This window comes from Lissotriton helveticus, chromosome 10 (assembly GCF_964261635.1).
Source record: "Lissotriton helveticus chromosome 10, aLisHel1.1, whole genome shotgun sequence".
Lineage (NCBI taxonomy): Eukaryota > Metazoa > Chordata > Amphibia > Caudata > Salamandridae > Lissotriton > Lissotriton helveticus.
In genome coordinates, this window is record NC_136071.1 from 414,338,298 (window position 1) to 414,354,680 (window position 16,383).

The 16,383-nt window shown below is 43.7% G+C and overlaps 1 protein-coding gene across 2 annotated transcripts in view; it reads right to left on the reverse strand.

Moving 5' to 3' along the window:
- Positions 1-16,383, reverse strand: part of RGS11 (regulator of G protein signaling 11) — a 2,073,835-nt gene that overhangs the window by 511,229 nt on the left and 1,546,223 nt on the right. The window lies entirely within an intron of this gene.

Below are 16,383 nucleotides of genomic sequence, written 5' to 3' on the forward strand. Positions count from 1 at the left end.
CAAATGCAAAGCAACTAATGTACTGTCTATAAGTAACACAGGAATTCCACCCTGTCATTTAATCCGTGCGGCTGCATCGTCGCCAGGAAGCGGATCCAGAAATCTCTCTTTTTAATAAAGTGTTCTTATTGTTATGAGTCAGTGTGACTTGCTCCAGTATCAGATATTTCAATTGGGCTACTGTGTGATTGTGTTCAAGAAAATGTGCAGCAACTGTAGATTTGATGATCCCAGTTCTAATGATGCTTTTATGTTCCAATAGCCGTACTCGTATTTTTCTCTCAGTATGGCCAACATAACACTTCCCGCAGGGACACTTCAACATGTAAATAACATTCGAAGAATTACAGGTGGCATTGACTCGCAGTCTGATCGGGTGACCCTTCATAGGATGATTTGTGACATTCCCTTGTATACAATTGTTACAATTGCTACAATTGTAGCAAGGACTGAGGCCTTTGAACATTTCCGGTTTCGTTTGCTCTCTGGGTTTAGACAACATCTCTTTTAAGTTACATCCTCTTGTATACGCAAACAAGGGTGGCTGTGAGAAGGCTCCCTGAAAATCTGGATCCAGGCTAAGTAGAGACCAATGTTTATTGATGATGTCTTTAAATTGGTTGCTGATAACAGTGTACTTGGAAACAACCACCATCCGTGTGTTTTCTATTTTGGGTTTGACTTGCAACAGATCCTCTCTCTTGGTGTTCTCACACCGGGCCACTGCCTGGTCTAGTGTCTGCTGCGGGTAACCGCGTGCTTTGAACCTCTCCAGCATGTTTGACATTTCTTGTTTGCAAACATTGTCTGCAGATACAATGCGTTTGACACGCAACAACTGAGAAAAAGGTAGATTTTGTTTCAACCCTGGTCGGTGAAAACTACGATAATGTAAAATTGAATTACGATCGGTGGGTTTTCTAAACATGGTTGTGGTCACTTTTCCAGCTTGTCTTTCGATCTTCACATCCAGGAAATGTATACACTGTTTGTCAAAGGTCCAGGTGAATTGTACTCGATCATTGACCTCATTCCATGATTGCAAAAAATCAGTGAGGGCATTCTCAGTCCCTGCCCATAAAATGAAAATGTCGTCAATGAATCTTAAATAGAGTCTGCCAAAGGCTTGCCATGATGGTTGAATTAAAGCATGTGATTCTTCAAAAGACTTCATGAATATATTAGCGTAAGACGGTGGGCGCAATTTCCCATGGCCGTCCCGCATAGTTGATGGAACCATTTGTCAGATACCGTAAAATAGCTGTGATATAGAGTGAATATCATCAGTTCCATGAGTAATACCAAGGGGAGCATCCATGAAACGATTGGCAAATTTCTGGATAGGTACCTTCAGCCATTTGTTTTAAACACCAGATCGCATGTTCGAGACACCACTGATTTCCTGGTGAAATTGAAACAAGCCACTGATTTACTGGACAATCAAGAGTTAGTATTGTGCACAGTGGACGTGCATTCGCTGTACACATCTATACCTCACGATTTAGGTATAACAGCCGTGGAACAAGAACTTTCTAATTCAAATCTGGATGCAGATCTGCAAGTATTACTCATGGAACTGATGATATTCACTCTATATCACAGCTATTTTACGGTATCTGACAAATGGTTCCATCAACTATGCGGGACGGCCATGGGAAATTGCGCCGCACCGTCTTACGCTAATATATTCATGAAGTCTTTTGAAGAATCACATGCTTTAATTCAACCATCATGGCAAGCCTTTGGCAGACTCTATTTAAGATTAATTGACGACATTTTCATTTTATGGGCTGGGACTGAGAATGCCCTCACTGATTTTTTGCAATCATGGAATGAGGTCAATGATCGAGTACAATTCACCTGGACCTTTGACAAACAGTGTATACATTTCCTGGATGTGAAGATCGAAAGACAAGCTGGAAAAGTGACCACAACCATGTTTAGAAAACCCACCGATCGTAATTCAATTTTACATTATCGTAGTTTTCACCGACCAGGGTTGAAACAAAATCTACCTTTTTCTCAGTTGTTGCGTGTCAAACGCATTGTATCTGCAGATAATGTTTGCAAACAAGAAATGTCAAACATGCTGGAGAGGTTCAAAGCACGCGGTTACCCGCAGCAGACACTTGACCAGGCAGTGGCCCGGTGTGAGAACACCAAGAGAGAGGATCTGTTGCAAGTCAAACCCAAAATAGAAAACACACGGATGGTGGTTGTTTCTAAGTACACTGTTATCAGCAACCAATTTAAAGACATCATCAATAAACATTGGTCTCTACTTAGCCTGGAGCCAGATTTTCAGGGAGCCTTCTCACAGCCACCCTTGTTTGCGTATACAAGAGGATGTAACTTAAAAGAGATGTTGTCTAAACCCAGAGAGCAAACGAAACCGGAAATGTTCAAAGGCCTCAGACCTTGCTACAATTGTAGCAATTGTAACAATTGTATACAAGGGAATGTCACAAATCATCCTATGAAGGGTCACCCGATCAGACTGCGAGTCAATGCCACCTGTAATTCTTCTAATGTTATTTACATGTTGAAGTGTCCCTGCGGGAAGTGTTATGTTGGCCATACTGAGAGAAAAATACGAGTACGGCTATTGGAACATAAAAGCAACATTAGAACTGGGAACATCAAATCTACAGTTGCTGCACATTTTCTTGAACACAATCACACAGTAGCCCAATTGAAATATCTGATTCTGGAGCAAGTCACACTGACTCATAACAATAAGAACACTTTATTAAAAAGAGAGAATTTCTGGATCCGCCTCCTGGCGACGATGCAGCCGCACGGATTAAATGACAGGATGGAATTCCTGTGTTACTTATAGACTGTACATTAGTTGCTTTGCATTTGTGATTACTGTCAGATGTCCATCATGTTTTTATGTACAATTTTGTATGTGTTGTTACTTTTGGGTTTCTTAGACCATTTTAAGCTGATCATTATTTGGCTGTACGACTATTCATTTGAAGGTATTGAGTGCACATTTTACCAGTGTACTTTTTGACCCCTCTAAGATGGCGCTCGTTTACCTTTCCTTCAGACCGTATTTTTTGTTCATGGAACTCGCACCGCGTTTACTAATCACACTGACACACGGGTGGTACACTTTGTGTGCCGGTCACTGAATGAAGGAATACACGCAGTCCTAGAAGCGTAAGTACCTCTACCGAGGACCGCTCTATGAGAATAACGTTGAGGCACGCGTAACCTGCTTGTTTTTAATGGGCTACTACGTTTTTGTAGGTTCAGGCGATTAGGCGACATGGGTACATTTTGTATGTGAACACGTGAGTAAAAGTCAGCTTCGGCTTAGCGTTTGCGGGGCATGTGGTTCACACTGTTGTAGATCATCGAGTACACGGATGCATGCGACTGTTTTCTTTTCCGTACCTTGCAGTGTCTAGCACATCGTTTGTTTAATGCAGCGCGCCATTTACTCACTTACACGCCCTGAGTTCATTAATGGACGGCACCCCTTTGGGTTATTTTATATGGTTGTTTAGTAAGCATGATGGCATGTTTCCATCAACACTGATTGATGTAATCACGCATTCTGGCGCTTTTATGAATCGTGTAGTGATAGATTGATACTTTCTTTTTGTTATAGAGCATCCCCCTGAGGAAGGGCCAGTCATCAGCCTGAAATGCATTGGGATTATTAACGTTGGATGTTGTATCATTGGAATTTGTTTATGGAACTCATTTTTCAAAAACTCACGAAGTACTCATGAAGTTAATGTGTTTTGAGTAAACATCGTGGAACATTTCAATTGTGTGGATTATACTTTATGATGAACTGTATATTAACATTCAGACTTTGTTGCTATTTGAGTGCTGTGCACCAGGGAGTCTTCCTCCAAGTTGGGGAAGCTTGGTAGTAGTCCTTTGGCATTCTCGCTGATTGGCACAGACAGCGTCATCTCTGGAAGCACGCCACAGACATTACAAGAGGCTAAAATTGAATTCACCCCAGCTGTGCAAGTCCTTCTCAAATTTTCAGTCAGTTCAACACATGACGTCAGTCCTGAAAGAGAGTGATCGAAGAAAAAAATCTCACTCCAACAGTGTGTATGCACAGTATGAAGCGACAGCCTCCAACAGGAAGTATTCTCATCCGAGAACATTTCAGCCATCCAGTTCAGTAATGGGAATGAACATACATGTTTCTCAATGACCGGAGCCTCTAGAACATGAGAAGATAACTCGGGTCTTCTTCAATGTAACTGCGAGCCAAGAAGTCATGCGCCGCTGCAAATACATTCCAACGTCCCAAGACTCCATGGATGGCTGCAAAGGCCATAATCCCGCCACCAGAACAGAGCAATTCATGAGCAACTAAGGGGCTCATCAGCTGATCATAATCCGCGTTAGGAGACACCGTACTGCAGAGACACAAATCCAGGGACCAGTCGAAATCACAGCTCAGGCAATGAAAAACAGGCTGGACGCATGTGAAAAAGGAAAATCGAAACGATAATCCATAAGCCGCACTCAATGTAGCAAGAGGCAGCGCTCCATAGTAACTAAGCATTCGGTTGCGGAGCAGCAACAGCCGGGACATATTGTCGTTTGACACAGGATGTGCATCCATTTTGGAATAAACAAAACAATAGCAGTACACCGGCCACTAATGCGAGCATTAAGGGAAATCCACCAAAGAGGCTGGAGAAAATCGAATGAAAAAACGCTGGGAACACACCAATATAGTATGGAAGGAAGTCACAAGGCCACTACTAACAATTTAAAAAAATTGAGCCAGCCCAGTGGTCGAGGAAGCGTTAAAGATTGTATGAATTAACTCCCCAAAATGCAAGGGCAAATCAGTATTTAACAAAGCATGCACTTCTGTGCGGGTGTTTGCCACATGAAGGACAAATGTTTCTTGAGCAGATGTAAGGGCAACCTCTTTCTGGGACAAAAGAGCTCTTATACGACTCATTTTGTTGAACACTGCTTTCAAGGTCGGAATCGACGGCCAGAAGGAAACATCCAGCTTCCCGTGTGGAGGAGGAAACAGTACGTTTTTACAACAAACTACTCTTTCCTTAACCGTAACTATGTAGGGAATTCCGGCAATCATCCCACAACAATCTTCATTATTTAAAAGTAAATAACTACCGTTTGTTATTAAAGTGAATGTCGGTGTGATAGCAGGTGTAGGGGTACCCTTTAAACGCTAGCCAAATTAGGCACATTCTGATTACAAGAGCCATGCAATTGTATATTCCTACATATTAATGAGTGATAAGTCGTCGTGGTTCAGTCCTCACCGTTCAAAAAAACTTCTTTACCCTCCCTCAGACATCCAGAAGTAAACAGCAGTGACCAAGCTTCATGGAGATAAGCGCAGCCTAAAGGTTCATACCTGCCTAAAGCATAACACTTCATGCAAGCTTCAAATTTGAAAAGCAAAAAAGGCAGCGTTATTAATCCATGGATAAGCCACACAGCAAAATTTGTCTCGAACACAGAAAATGGTAATGGTTCCAATTTTTCAATATGTAACATAGAAAACGTGGCATCCGTCATTGACATAAACTGCTGCTTGTCAGTCAAATTAAACAGGGCAAATAGCGAGGTAGTGTTCATGTAGTCCCAGGGCACTATGCCAGCTTTCAACGTTTGCAAAGTCCATGCAAACTGCATGATAGAACGCAGTTGATTTTGACCATGAAATAACACAGAAACATTTTCTTGCAAAATATCAACAACAGATGAAACAATATTATCTAATGTATAAATGCGGGAAGACAGTGTGTTAATGCTATTATCTACTACTGCAAGCACTTTTTCTAAATTCCCCTGATCTATAGCTCTCAATCTAGAAGCAGCCTCAATCTGAGACAGTTTCCAAATCTCATTGTAAGCAGCATATATCCAACGTTTAGATCTGCCCGAAGCAGGACCCTTAACAAAATCATTCAGACCAACATCGTCAGTTAGTTTAGATAAATGCACCTTAACCGACGCCAAAGTCGAGTGTTTGAGCCAACTCTGGCATACCTTGCAAACTGAATAGGTAGTGACAGAATGGTCACTTATAAAACGTGGATCAACCCTAACCTTTGTGTAGCCAGGGGCCAAACCCAGAAAACGATGTTGGTAGGAATCTGTACTTTTGTGCCATAACAACCAACCCTCAGGGTCTAAGCTGGAAATGTTAAACGTAGAATTCTGCATCAGGGCCTGTAATTCTTTAATTGACAAACTGGTATTATTATCCCAACCGGGGTATTCTTCTAATTCTGGAAATAAGCAGCATTCAGTTTTTTTAGGAGTAGCCAATCCAAAGCATGTTGTTTGAGAAATTGTCGAATTGAAAAACAGCATATGGTTTGGGATGAGACACGCGCAATGCAAAGCCTCAGTGCCTTGCACCTGCCAACTTTTAGAACCCCAAACAGATTTAAGATCTATTGTATCTTTTCACAGTTCATAGCCCCCAACAGCCAACTGGTCTAAAAAGGACTTGGAATACAATAATTTTGTGTGGGTAAGTCTAACTTTGGAAGAGAACTTTTCTGTCATCTTAAAATAAAATGAATTAGCACTTGACTGATTGAAGTCAGTAAAGTATGTGAATTTCTTTAAAAAAGAACTGGAGCTGCCTTCTAATGGCACGGGACAATGTTCCCATTGGGTGTAGTTAACTATGTTGCTCCTTGTATTAGCCTTGTGCAGGTAGTGATTGCCAAAATGTTGGTAACAATACAAATCACCATAATTTGCAGAATCTAAATATAAATCTTCAGCATCAAAGGCAGCATAGTATTTCAAGTCTGAAAACAAAGCCTCTACAGCTTGAACATCCCAATCATCAGAACAAATGTTCTGTTTAATCACATCTCCAATAGAAACTCTTTGGATATTCGGTACATTGATAACCTCTGTAGGTCCATGTATCTGAAATTTTACAGCATCCCAAACAATCCTATCTAAGACGGGCCAAGCAGTAATATTTACAAAAGCCAAGTCTCTCCGGAATCGGTGGATGTGGGACGAAGAGTGGGGTGCCAAAGTTCCATTAATTGGCCGAATCACAGTTCTTTCCTCAAAGTAGTGGCCTTTCTCAAGGCCGAAAAAAGTCACCACAAATCCAATGGACATGAACAAAAAAATAGAAAAAAGAATCAGCCAGATGTATGTCCAAGGGGGAATCAAAAAATGTTTTTTAAACCAAGTAGCAAAAACAGACATTTTTGAGGGAGACTTCGATGTGGAAGAGTTAGTGTCAAAAGAAAATCTGGAATCATTGGCCATACATGTCTGTAAATCGGGCATTGATAAGTCAGTGGGGTAAGTGTATTCGGTTTCATTAAGATGAACATCGAGTGAGGAGGTCAATAAAGGACTCGAAATTGCAGGCATTTCCAAAACAACATCCACAGGCCTGTTCCTAGGAGCCTGAACCAGAACAAAATTTCTCTGTAGCGCCGGGCAGGAGACTGCAGGTATCATACTAAGAAGAATCGGCCACTCTGTGTAATTTGACATTGTCAATGGAGATGTACCTCTTTTAGTCTAGTCTAGTGTGGATATTTGTATTGCGCAGACATATCACATCCCGTGAGGGAGTCTCATGGCGCATGCGGACAATCCCAGAAAAGAAAAGGTGAAAAATCCTACGAAGAAAGACCTAGCTAAAAAGCCATGTTTTCAACAACTTTCGGAAACTCATGTGTTTGACCGTTGCACGGATGTTTAAGGGAAGTTTGTTCCACAGAAATGGTGCCATATAAGAAAAGGCACGTCCACCATTTCTGACAGTTTGTACTTTGGATGGCGTGAGTTGGAACTTAGAGCTAGATCTCAGTTCTCGTCCAGGCTGGTACCAAGTCAGTTTTCGGTTCCAGTATTTTGGTCCAGTACCATGCATATGTTTGTGCACCAGACACATGGTTTTAAAAATGGCTCTTTTTTTATGGGGAGCCAGTGCAGGTTTTTTAGGCTTGGTAGGGAAGGGGATCGTTTTGGGAGTCCCAAAGTCAGACGGGCAGCAGTGTTTTGGACAACTTGTAGTTTCTTTATGTGGAATTCATTTATGGCGAGCAGGATGGAATTGCAATAGTCTAGCCTATTTATTATGAGGCCCTGCACTAATACCTTGCGTGCTTCTTTTGGTATCCATTTGAAAGCTCTGCGTAGGCTTCGCATGATTCCAAAACATGTCCCAACAGTGTGGTTCACGTGGTCCTTCATGGATAATTCATTATCCATGTGGATACCAAGATTGCGGACGGATTCTTTTGGGACCGGACATTCCCCCATTTCCGGGGGCCACCAGTCCTGAGTCCAGTGTACACTGGCTTGACCGAAAGTCATTATTTCAGATTTTGCACCATTTAGTTGTAGGTGGTTCAGACTCATCCAGTTTTTAACCTCCATCAAACATTTTTTGAAACGTTTTTTGGTATCATCAATGTTGTGGCCCAGGGTAACAAGTATTTGTGTGTCATCCGCATAAGATAACACATCAAATCCATGTGCCCTAATGAGATTGGCCAAAGGGGCCATATAAACATTGAAAAGCGACGGACTGAGGATGGAGCCTTGTGGCACACCCCTTGTAACTGGCCGTGTGCTGGCTAAGGTTTCATCTGTTTGCAATGTAGTTGTTCGATTTGACAAATAACTGCTGAACCACCTTAAAACCTGCCCTTTGACACCATACTCCCACAGCCTTCTGACCAAGATGTGATGGGAGATGGTGTCAAAGGCAGCCGATAGGTCTAAAAGTACCAGAATGCAAGACTGACGTTTGTCAAGGGCACATCTGATGTTGTCAGTTACCTCGATCAGGGCTGTCTACGTGCTATGCGCGGCACGGAAACCTGACTGAGAGGTGTCGAGTAGGTTATTCCTCTCGAGATAGCCTATCAGCTGCTCGTTTACAAATGCCTCCAGCACTTTCCCTGAGAAAGGTAGTAAGGAGATGGGGCGGTAATTTGAAAAGGTGTTTACATCCGCACCGGGCTTTTTTAGTAATGGTTTTACTCTAGCCGCCTTCCAGATTTTAGGGAATTCTGCTTCTATCAGGGATGTGTTTAGAAGGCAGGAAAGGGGGTGGAACCAACATAGGAGCAAGTTTGGTAAATAGTTTGGATGTTAGGTAATCGCAGGGGGATCCAGATTTAATTTTCTGTCCTAGACGTTTTTTTACGACCTGGAAGTGGTGGTAAAATGACTGTTCTTGTTCCCTGCACGCCAAGCACAGGAACTGGAGCTCAATACGAGGGGCCAAATTCTTTCTTGTTCTCGACCTTCTGTCGGACCAGTTCTCCGACTTGGGGTAGCCAGCCAACTACCGGGATCTGCAACGCAGCATCAGATGTGGAGGGCAAGTGTTCCTTTGCAAGACTGTCTCTCGTCTTTTGTAGATCCTGTCAAACATGACAGTGTTCATCTACTTCAAAAGGGGCAGCAGCCGCCACCCGTTCTAGACCATCACGGTCTGGAACGAACATTTTGATACCAAAAAGCATTTCGTATGGGGTCTGCCCACCCAGAGACCCTCTAGGGAGATTATTAAGCGCACACTGTACGCCATTGAGATGGGCTAGCCAGTTCCTGCCAGCACCTATAACCCTGGCTGTCAAAGGCTGCTTAAACTTAAAATCAGGGTTCATCCGCTCCACAACACTATTACCCTCAGGTCAGTATGGAGACAAAAATTTGACTTGGACCCCTAATGAACACATGGCATCCTTGTACAGCTTAGAGGCGAACGCTGGACCCTGGTCTGAATGGAAGGTGCCACAGGCAAAAATTCCCACAAAGACACGCAAGTCTCCTATGACAGTTCGCGAATCAGTGCTGCAGTGTGGCCAGACCCAGACAAAGCATGTGCAAGAATCAACTGCTACTAAGATGTACTTATACGCAGAATCAAAAGAAAATGGACCGCAGTGATCCAAATAAAGGCACCCAAGGGGTTTATAAGAAATGTACAAATGAGTCTGTGGCGGACGCGTAGCAGACGAAGGCTTGATCTGCTGGCAAATATCAAATTGAAGGACGTAATCATGCGTCTGTTTGTACAGGCCCCGCCACCAGAATCGTTGTTGTAGCTAAGATACAGTAGCCGAAACGCCTGCATGCGCGGATGCAACACCTACGTGGGCAGCTGTAATTAGCGTGTGTCTGCGGTCCGCGTTGGGAATCAATCTTTCACCAACGTCGGGTATTTTCACATAAGGAACTTTATCAGGACTTAAGTGATAAGAATACTTCAAAGGAAATCCCGTAGGACATTTACTTCCCTTCTCAGTAGCGGCAATTGCTGCCAAGATTTCATCATCAATTTTAGTTTTGTAACGTTTAACTGCTGCAACTAAATATGTCGATACTGCTGATTTAGCGGCCTCATCCGCCAAACTATTTCCGACAGCGTGAACTCCCACACGCTGATGACCAAGAGTGTGAATTACATACGCGAGTGGCAGTCGCTGTTTAAGTTCAGCCACTCGGACCCAGATCATTTTATGTTTTATTGTGCTACCTTTGGAATCTCGATATTCATTTTGAGTCCAAAAGAACAGATTGTCATTGTAAGACTGGACACAGTAGTAAGAATCACTCACAATAAGAGTAGTCACACTAGGATCTGCGTACTCCAATGCAAGCAGTAGAGCACAGAGCTCTGCCAATTGGGCGGTACAGTCCCCTAATATATGTGTATGCATGACTTTGGACTTGAATTCTCCATCCAACATGGTACCGACCACAATTGTACAGGCTGAGATATATGCGTGCTTAGACCCATGCGCAACTTGCGCAGAACCATCAGTGTAAATGATACAATGGAACTCCTCCAATGGACGCATAGTCAAAGGATCAGGATGAACAAATTCATACTGTAAGTACTCCTGCGACTGCAACGAGGCATCAAAAATAAACGTGACATCCGGAGACGTCAAAGATGTGGCCCATTGTATCCACCGTGGGTGCAAAGCTTTAGAATTTGGTACACTGGCTTTCGTCACTGCTTCCAGGGCAAGATACGGGGTAACAACCAACACGTGTTTTCTCTGCGACAGTGCGCGTTCCTTTAGAATCGCCATTTGAAATGCTGTCAAAACTTTTTCCACAGTGGAAAACCTCACTTCAGCCGAAGTGTACAAGTGTGACTTGTAAGCAATTGGTACTGTGTCACCTTCGTTAAAAGTAAGGTACGTGAAACCCACCGCCCCAGGGACAATTCTTATCACCAAGTTGGTGTGGTTATTACGAGTCTGCAAGAATTTAGATTCTAGAAGATCAGCCTGCAAAGATTGCAAAATGAGTGTTCAGGCAGCCAGCACGATTTGGTAAAAGTTGGTTGTATCAAAGCATACAGTGGCTTGATATGCTGGGCATATTCAGGAATGTAAGTATGTCTGAAATTCAAAAATCCCACAAAGATTGCAATTTCTACAGAGTTGTCGGAGCGCGCAATTGTGCGCATTTCTCCAAGAAGTGAGGGGCCAATCCTCGACCTTCATTGTTGAGCTCATAGCCCAGGAACAACACTGTGTACTCTGCAATGTGAGACTTTGCAAAGTTGAATTTGTAACCGAAGTCCGCGAAACAACAAATTATGCGGTCAAAGCGGCACAGATGCGCCCAAAGTTCACCGTCTGTGTGATAAATGTCATCCACATACGAACACGCATCTGGGTCGACTCTCTCTATTAGAGAAACGATACGGGCAGCAAAGACACCTGGACTATTCTTATAGCCCATAGCCAGGTGTTTAAATTGGCGTTGTTTGCCACCACTGGTAAAACTCGTTCATTGGGAACTTAAACCAGACAAGTTGTGGGCAAAAAAACCATTGGAAATGTCAAGTGGTGTTTTAAATCTTTTTCGCACAAGACCATCCACTAAGGCAGAGCCGTGGGTATTCTGTACTGCACAGGTACGGCAATGCGAGTTCAAATGTCGCTAATCCAATACCAAACGGTATGAACTGTCAGGTTTGGTCATAGTAAAAAGTGGGTTATTCATCGGAGACACACAAGTTTCAATTACTCCTTGATATTCCAATTGTTCAAGGATTTCTGCTACGGAAGCCTTAGCTTCACGTCGCATTGGATATTGGGGTTGAGGCTGCGGCATAGACCGTAAGGGAATCTCCTGTCGGGGGGAGAATTTATCCCAACCACAGTGAGTACGGTACAACGCAGGTGCAAGGGCCATAGCCCACTCTTCTGCAAAATTCAGTGCATGGTCCTTTGACACTGTGCTCCTGAAACTGGGGAGGATTACCTCCTCCCCTCGCGGAGCAGCGAGAACAAAAGGTGGGGGCCAGTCAGCCTCAGCTAACAAAATGTCATACGTAGTAGTCAAGTTTTCCCAAAATACCCCTTTTATGGTACGTTGCATGTCACTTTCAATTAGAAGTTTAATCTCATAAAGCCTGTCAGGGGGAGCTACCCTAGTGTCAGCTGTCTCAACAACAACATACCGGTCAGTCGCTGTCACCTTCAATAGTGGACGGAGTGCCTCTCGAACAATGGTAATCTCCGCCACGCTGTCCAGCAGCGTCAGCGCCCACGTCTGATTCCAAAGCTGCATTCTCACTATCTGTGGCATATCGCGCTGTTAAAGCGGTGACTTTCTATTTCTGAAACTGGGGTCTTTTTGGTGTAGAATCGTCGTGCTTGCCTTTTCCGTCTTTCGGGCGGGGTTGGTCGCGACTCTGCTGGCCACCCCGACCTCTGCCGCCTCTTCCACCACCGGTCGATGAGGCCGACGAGTCCTGTAAAGAACGAGGAGAACGTTGATCAGAAACCTGAAATCTATCAGGTGACTTAATCGTAGTGCGGTCGCGTAAATCATATATGCAATCAGTAGACGCAGGCACTGGAGATGCAGGACGCGACTCCTATTTCTGTTGTTGTTTCCCCTGTTTTTTGTTCTTACCCCAATTCTGCTTTTGAGATTTAGGCTGATCTGCATTATCAGATTTAGAAGCCTGTGTTTGTTTCTTCTCCTTAGTGGAGAATGGCTTGACACCCAAACTATTACGGCCTATGGTCTTATAAGCCGGCGTAATATTTCTCGGTAACTGTGGGGGTTTATCGGCATCGGGAACAGCCTGCAAGGCATTAGACACCTGAAAGCGTACCGCATCTCCCTTAACATTAGCAAAGATGAGATGGGAAACTACGTCAAACATGCGGCAAAGCCTCATTCCCAATTCAACCGCTGCCTCAGGTCCGTGCTCATCTTGAACACGCTTAATGACCGAGGAAGGACAGTCATTGATGGAGTGCCGAAGCACCTCGTGTACACTGCCGCAAAAATCCTACCCCATGACTCACAGTCACCGGCTCACGGTACCAAGTCCTTGGGCAAACTAATGGTCAGAATCCTGTGTGCTTCCACTGGAGTCGTATTCGGAAAAACTGCTTCCAGTTGGTCAAATTTCTCGGCAAGCCAGAAAGGCATATCATCCTTTTCTTGGGGACGCTTGCCCATTACTGCATTAACCATTATGGGACTAAGCTTCATACCGCTTGGTCCGGATGGAAGCGCCGCAACACCAGGGGCCCCGCCCTGGACATTGCGGGTGATATATTGTACTAAGGCCCTAATAACTGCAATTGCGGTTGTTTGTAGGCGCCTTAAATCAGCTACTCAAGGGTCTTGTAAATACGACCAAACCATGTTGGGAGCCATGTAGCAGGGATTCTGTTCCTACACAGAACTGTGCATAGTCACTTAGGACCTCAGAGAATTAGGATGTGCCAAAACTCACCTTAGTACCCAAAATCCCCTACCAGACTAGCATCAGTGACTCATTGGTTCTTCGTCCCATAGCAAAAACCCCTATGATTAGTCAATCCAGAACATGAAACTTAGGCTACCTCAGGTGATGTGGAAAACAAGAACACTCTTTCGTTACACTCTCATATCAGTCCAAAACAGGGAGTAAATGAGACACGAGCAAGTTTGAAATATTTATTTCTAACACTGTGATATCTCAAGCACAGCCTCTTAGCAAATACAGGCGAACATATTATCAGAATCAATACTGTTAGCATAGTTATTATTCCATAAAATACAATGGGAGAAAGCATGTTACAATGCTAATGGAAACAGGTTGAATATACACCTATATTCCACCCTCCCTTGCTAGTGGTTATTTTATAACTAATAGAAGGTCTCATAGGCTTAGCTAGGCGGCCCCATACCTCTGGTACTTAGCAGAAGTGGATCACATTGAATTCTGCACAAGAGCTCAGCATACAAATGTTCTCCAAGTGTGTGTGATCATGCCTACACAGTGCATTATTAAACGCGCCAATATCTGACGTGGCCACAGCTGCATGTGTGTTATGCCTAGAACGTGCGCTGATCATTTTGAACAACAGACACAGTGTCCAGGATAACCTTGACTGTCTAGGCGCTCACTGTACCGAAAAAACTAACAAGGCAGTTTAGAAATGCAGAAAAAACTGCTTTCTTTCTCATGTGAAGCAAAATACTTGGCCTTCTCTAAACAATAGCGCAAATGCGAGCCGTGTGCAAAGCAGAGCAGGAAAGTAAAATGGCGTTTTAACTTCTTACTAAACCCATGCTAACTTAACACTGTGTGAATGTACGGGTCATCCCCATGACAGTGCAAGGGGGGCCTGTGTCACCACATGGCTGCCGTTTGTACAGCTGTGCAGAGCAAAGTACAGAGTTGCAACATATTTATGTACATATGTTACATCCTTGTGCTTCGGAAGTATTATAGCACGCTGTACTTAAACAGTTTATAGTGTCATGCTGCAGCACTTCCTTATAATTGTGCACTCATGCATTCTCCATACATCAGAAATTTATTTTTACAGTCAATTATGCACTACATATACATTTGTCTTAAATTTCACACGCTAGCATACTAGTTTAGATCTTTCTTTAATCAGATTAGTTAGTTCTGAAAATAACTTTTTTTTCTTTTTGTTGTTTTTTTTTGGTGAGATTTTTTGAACGATTTTGTATTTTTGTTTGTTTTTTTAACACAGGGGAAAAAACGAGAACTGGGAAAAGTTAACTAAAAACTGGGAGGAGAGGAGAAAATAAATCTAACAATGGTGGTGGTCAACAGCTTGACACACCAGATCCACCGACTGTTCTCCATATGCTATCAGCCGTCCACATTTTACACAGGTCATTTAAGTTTGCCTAATTGGGGACGAATATCAGGGTGTGCAGTAGAGGTTGATGGTGTTGCTCCACTCGTACTCGGGCCTTCTGATGAAGCAGGAGGAACCTTTCTCAATCTTCTTAACTCCTCCCTGGCAAAGTTGATCGGATGCCTAATATGCACGTGCTTCCTCATACTTGCAGTACCGCAGGAGTACTTTTTTGTGGGGTCTCCCCTTGAAAGCACTGCATTGCAATGCGTCAAGTGACTTTCGTTGCATTCACCTTTTTAAAGCCTGGCGGTATAGTGAAGAATTTCCATTTGAGATGTCATCAGTGATGTCACTGACCATGTCATGAATGATGTCATATGTGACATCATCAGCAGTGGATTTCGGGCGCGCGAGTTATTGTTAGTACAACTAACTATAACGGGGGAATTTCAATGGTTTTGTACGAGTGAAATGTCCAGCTAACTATAACACCCCTGAAACCTGTGGTTTTTCAGTGAATATATATATATATAAAATACCTATAAAAAATATATCAATATATAGAGGCATGGTGGATCTGCGCACCCTGTCAATCACAAGCTACATGCTAATTGGCTCAAGACTCCAAGCCAGGAAGTGTTGGCAGCCATCTTGTGCCTCGGTAGAACCAAGGCACAGGAAAACAGAAAAACTAAGGTGCAAAACAAGAAAAGGGGGCAGGGTAGAAACACCCTGACACCCTAGGCCTGCTTAGGGGGTCCCACAAGTACCCCCAAGGTCATAAAAAGCATTTTTGTTTTTTTTAAAACGTGGGTTGTGCGGAGGACCCGCAGATCAAGCCGCAAAAATAAAAAAACGAAGTGCAGGCTCCCGTGCTTCATTTAAATAAAGCCCCAGAGCTGGGTTGCAGAGAGGCGCCAGGGGGCTGCCTTGCCGAGAGGTGTAATGATGCCACGCCCCTTTTTACACCTCTCTGCAACGCAGCTCCCTGGCGCATACTGGAGGTACCTGGTTGGCTAGTTGGCTCCCAGTGACCCTCAGGATTGAAGATGAATTAATTCCCCAACTTAAAATGCGCCACAGGGTGTGTTTGCACACATGTCACCTCAGGGGCGGGCCTGAGGTGACATGTGTGCTAACCTGCCCTGTGGCCTTCACCTCTGTGCAAATGCGCCCCCTGGTGAGTTGTAAGTTGGGGAATTAATTCCCCTTGAATATTGAGGGTCCCTGGGGGCCAACTAGCCTACCAGGTACCTCC